Source organism: Pan paniscus, chromosome 11, assembly GCF_029289425.2.
Source record: "Pan paniscus chromosome 11, NHGRI_mPanPan1-v2.0_pri, whole genome shotgun sequence".
NCBI lineage: Eukaryota > Metazoa > Chordata > Mammalia > Primates > Hominidae > Pan > Pan paniscus.
The window spans coordinates 36817740-36823739 of NC_073260.2; the positions used below are offsets into that span (position 1 = coordinate 36817740).

At 36.4% G+C, this 6000-nt stretch overlaps 1 long non-coding RNA gene across 1 annotated transcript in view; it reads right to left on the minus strand.

The window, feature by feature from the left end:
• LOC130540476 (uncharacterized) overlaps positions 1–5225 on the minus strand; it is a 109506-nt gene extending 104281 nt beyond the window's left edge. The window contains exon 1 of the long non-coding RNA XR_008954446.1: positions 5168–5225. This is a non-coding gene — a long non-coding RNA (uncharacterized LOC130540476). The remainder of the gene's footprint in view (positions 1–5167) is intronic.
• Positions 5226–6000: the final 775 nt, after the last annotated feature.

The following is a 6000-nucleotide window of genomic DNA, read 5'->3' on the forward strand; positions in this document are numbered from 1 at the left end:
AAAACCTAGAGAATACCCTTCTTGACGTCAGCTTTGGCAAATAATTCATAACTAAGTCCTCAAAAGCAATTTCAACCAAAAGAAAAATGGATAAGTTGGACCTGATTAAATTAAAGGGTTTCTGCACAATAAAAGAAACTATCAACAGGGTAAACAGACAGAGAGAAAATATTTGCAAACTATGCATCCAACAGAGATCTAATATCCACTATCTCTAAGAAACTTGAACAAATCAACAAGCAAAAGATGAACAGCCCTGTTAAGAAGTGGGCAAAAAACATGAACAGGCGCTTCTCAGAAGACATACATGTCGCCAACAAACATATGAAAAACTACACAAAATCACAAGTCAGGAAAGAAATGCAAATGAAAGCCATAATGAAGTACCATCACACACCAGTCAGAATGGCTACTATTAAAAAGTAAAAAAATAACAGATGTTGACAGGGTTGTGGAGAAAAGGGAATGCGTGTTCATTATTGGTGGGAATGTAAACTATTTCAGTGCCTGTGGAACGAAACTTGGAGATCTCTCAAAGAACTTACAAAAGAATGACCATTCAACCCAGCAATTCCATTACTGGCTGTATATCCAAAGGAAAATAAATTATTCTACCAAAAAGACACATACATTCATATGTGCATCAAAACACTATTCACATTAATGAGGACATGGAATCAATGTAGATGTCCATCAGCTATGGACTGGATAAAGAAAATGCGGTACAAACATAACATGGAATACTATGCAGCCATAAAATGAAAGAAATTATGTACTTTGCATCAATATGGATCCAGCTGGAGACCATTATCTTAAGTGAATTAATGTGGGCACAGAAAGCCCAATACTGCATGCTCTCACTTATAAGTGGGAACTAAACATTGGTTATGCATGGACATAAAGATGGGCACAATAGACACTGGGATCTACCATGTGGGGGGGGGCAGGATGGAGAAAGGGCCTGAAGAACTACCTATTGGATATTGTGTTCTCTACATTGGTGTTGGGATTATTTGTACCCCATACATCAGTGTCACACAATATACTCATGAAACAAACTCACACATGTACCTTCTGGACCTAAAATAAAAGTTGAAATGAAAAAGAGTTGGTAAATCAGTAGGTGGGAATCAGATACATAGGATGGCTATAATCAAAAAGTCAGGCCAGGCATGGTGGCTCACACCTGTAATACCAGCACTTTGGGAGGCCAAGATGTGTGGATTGCTTGAGCCCAGGAGTTTGAGACCAGCTTAGGCAATATGGCAAAAGCCCATCTCTACATAAAATAAAAAGGAAAATAAATAGCCAGGAGTGATGGCGAGTGCCTGTATTCCCAGCACCTAAGAAGGCTGAGGTGGGAGGATTGTTTGAGCCTAGGAAGTGGTGGTTGCAGTGAGCTAAGTTTGCACCACTGCACTCCAGGCTAGGCAACACATCAAGACTTTGTCTCAAAAAACAAGCAAACAACAACAAAGGTCAGATAATAGCAAGTGTTAACAAGGATGTGGAAGAATTGGAATGCTGATACACTACTGACAGGAATGTGAAATGGTACAGCCACCTTAGGAAGCTTTCAGTCCCTCAAAAATTTCTACCTAGTGTTAGAATATGAGCCATCAATTCCATTCCTAGGTATACTATTAAGAGAAATGACAACACATACCTACCAAAAACTTTTACAGAAATGTTATTGGTAACATTATTCATAATAGCCTATAATCAGAAACAACCCAAATATTTAGATAAATAAATAGATCAATGAAATGTAGTATATCCATATAATGGAATACTATTGAGCAATAAAAAAGAAGTGAAGTACTAATATATGCTACAGTATGTTAAAGTATGTCATGGATAGAACCCTAAAAACAGTAGGCTAAGTGTAAGAGGCCAGTCACAAAGACCACATATTGAATTCTTCTATTTATTTGAAGTGTCCAGGATAGACAAGTCTGTAGAGACAGATGATCTATTAGTAATTGCCTCGGAATGGAACATTAGGCAGAAATGAGGAGTTATTAATAATAGGTATAAGGGTTTTTTTTGTAAGATTAAATGTTCCAAAATTGAATTCTGAATATACTAAAAACCAATGAATTATATATTTTAAACTGGTAAATTGTACTAGATATATAAGCTGGATTTTTTTAAGTAAATGAAAGAATCTGGGAATTCAGTAAAGTGTATTGGTGTTAAACTTTTTCAGTAAGATGTTTTTCACAGGAGACATCTATGGGGCAAAACAGCTTACGTAAAGTAAATCCTGGAAGGTAAAGATTAACATGGATGTGGAGAAATAGGAACACTTTTACACTGTTGGTGGGACTGTAAACTAGTTCAACCATTGTGGAAGTCAGTGTGGCGATTCCTCAGGGATCTAGAACTACAAATACCATTTGACCCAGCCATCCCATTACTGGGTATATACCCAAAGGACTATAAATCATGCTGCTATAAAGACACATGCACAAGTATGTTTATTGCGGCACTATTCACAATAGCAAAGACTTGGAACCAACCCAAATGTCCAACAACGATAGACTGGATTAAGAAAATGTGGCACATATACACCATGGAATACTATGCAGCCATAAAAAATGATGAGTTCATGTCCTTTGTAAGGACATGGTTGAAATTGGAAATCATCATTCTCAGTAAACTATCGCAAGGACAAAAAACCAAACACCGCATATTCTCACTCATAGGTGGGAATTGAACAATGAGATCACATGGACACAGGAAGGGGAACATCACACTCTGGGGACTGTTGTGCGGTGGGGGGAGGGGCAGGGATAGCATTGGGAGATATACCTAATGCTAGATGATGAGTTAGTGGGTGCAGCGCACCAGCATGGCACATGTATACATATGTAACTAACCTGCACAATGTGCACATGTACCCTAAAACTTAAAGTATAATAATAAAATAAAAAAAAAGATTAACATGGTAGGTTGCAGCAGTTTATGGACGACTGAATATCAGGGCAAGTAGTTACAAAGTAATTGTGCTGGGAACAAAGAGCTATCAAAGGCATTTCACCTGGAGAATGACAAAATCAGAGCTGTATACCTGAAATAGTAAGTAGTAGGAAGGCATATAAAGAATTAGATGAAGGAGGCTCTAAGAAATTGTGTTCTGGTCAAATATCAAATAAATGTGACAGGAAAGAGTAAGTGATACTAATGGAGTATTAAGTTGTTTGATATAAAATGTGATCATTTAAACAAAATGCTAGGAGGAGAAGCATATTGGGGTAAATAGATTATAAATTTGGTTTTGATTATACTGGATTAAGTTGTTGGTGGAATATCGAGATCAACCTACAAAGCAAATTAATTTGAAATGTGGCCTAGAAAGTTATGTGATCTGGCATTTTTTAGATTACATCCTGTTCCAGAGGGTGCTAATTAACTTATGTCACAGTTTTGGCATTCTGGACTTTGCAATTGCATATTTTCTTTATGCTATTGTATTGACCTTTAATACTGTAAGGAGATCATGATATAATGATGATCATGAGAAGAGCTAAATCAGGCCAGCATTAGTTTATATTTTATTTTTGTGGGATTATAAGAAAGGCATTTTTTTTAGCTTGTACAGCCTTGTGCCTGGGTATGGGCTTGGCAAACAACTTGGGCTGAATTTCAGCACTGGCTCTCTTCCTCAGTTGGGCAGCCTTGAGCAGCATCTGTATGACAATACACAGCGATCAAAATAATCAACAGTGTTTCCAAGTTATATTTTTAATGTTGAGTGAAACTACTGTGAACACATAGGACCATATTTGAATTTGACCCATGAAATTAAAAAAAAACTCTAATATAAGTACCATTGGTAGTATGGGTAAAATAACTACATTAGAATTCCATAGTAGAATGTACTATACTTTAAATCACTAGAAGCTCCTTATGAGTGATCTTGGCTTTTTTCACATGGTTACACTTCACATTACCACCTTGAATATCCTATCTCATGCATCACTAACTCATAGATAATCAGGGCTGGACTCCTGGGGTTTATTGTACTTTGATTTTAAGACTGGTTTAATTGCACATGACTAATGTAAACCACCTTCTCTTTCAAAAACCTATTTTCAATGCAGTGTTTCCTCCTTCTAGCCTTAGAGTTTTCATGTATGTCATTAATCTTAGGATAACTGTAATTTTTGTATGAGAATTTAAAAAATAATAAGCTGTGTTCAGCCTATACAAGTTAGAGAAAAACCAGGCTAATCTTACTAATACTTATTGATTAGTGAACTTTCAGACTTCAAAATTCAGGCAAATTCCACATAACTGATTGTACACTGTGAAATTTGTAGTTTAACAATATATATTACATCAGAAAATGTGTTTTCCTACAACTCAAAAGCACTCAGACTGTAATATTATTTATTTAGCATTTTATTCAGTGATTTTTTTTGCAGTATCATAATTGAAGTGTCTTTTAATGGCATTTTTACATAGTTAAATACATGTGTCTTTTTTTTAAATCATCTGAATTAACAAAAAACGGAGACATGTGTGGCTTGAAAAGCTAAAATACTTATTATCTGTCCTCCTTTTTATTTTATCATAGGTTTGCCTTATAACCTTTAGTGTGAATGATATCAAAATATCCCTATGATTTATGGATACATCAGTAATCATTTCACATTTTCCCATTTTACTCTTTAAGATGTGTGATTACTTCTGTAATTAGACAAACTGATTCTAAATATGCACATGGGAGGGCAATGGTGTAAGATCACAAGATGGAGTAGATGAAGTTACAGGAAAGAGGTTTCCAAGCACAAAATTGGTATGTATGTATGTATAAGGAATTTCTACATATTACCAATAAATAACTAAGACTTCAATACCTGAAGAATACTACAAGTGTTCAATTTCCAAAAGAAAAACAAATTGCCATTAAAAATAAAATATACAAATTATAATATTTTATAGATATAAAATAAATAAAAATTTTGTATCTCTGGTAATCAGAAAATGCTAATTGAACCAACAACGTGATAGTGTTAGATGAATTTCATTAGGGATAGTCAAAAAGTTTAACTGTATCAGTTATCATCAGAATATGAATGTATTGGTTCATTTTCATGATACTATGAAGAAATACTCAAGGCTGGCTAATTTATAAAGAAAAGAGATTTCATTGACTCACAGTTCTGCATGGCTTGGGAGGCCTCAGGAAACTTATAATCATGGCAGAAAGGGAAGCACACACATCCTTCACATGGTGGCAGGAGAGAGAAGTGCAGAGCAAAGTGGTGAAAAGTCCCTTACAAAATCATCAGATCTAATGAGAACTCACTCAAAATTATGAGTACAGCATGGGGTAACTGCCCACATAATCTAATCACCTCTCACAAGGTTCCTCCTACAACATGTGGGGATTAGAATTTGGATTACAATTCAAGATGAGATTTGGGTGGAGACGCAGAACCAGACCATATCATTACACCCCTAGCCCCTCGCCACTCCCAAACCTCATCTTTTTCACATTTTAAAATGCAATTATGCCTGACCAACAGTTCCCCAAAGTCTTAACTCATTTCAGCATTAACCCCAACGTCCAATTCCATAGTCTCATCTGAGACAAGGCAAGTCCCTTCCACCTATAAGCCTATAAAATTGAAAGCAAGTTAGTTACTTTCTAGATACAATGGGGGTACAGCCTTTGGATAAATGCACCCATCCCAAATGGGAAAATTGCTACAGGCCCCATGTAAGCCTGAAATCCAATAGGGCAGTCATTAAACCTTAAATTTCCAAGATGATCTCCTTTGATTCCATGTCTCAAATCCAGGTCATGCTGATGCAAGAGGTGGCTTACCATGGCTTTGTGCAGCTCCACTCCTATGGCTTTACAGGGTACAGCCCCACTGCTGGCTACTTCCATGGGCTGGTGTTGAGTGTCTGACTTTTCTGCTGCTGAGTGCAAGCAGTTGGTGGAGCTACCATTCTAGGACCTGGAACACGGTGGCCCTCTTCTCA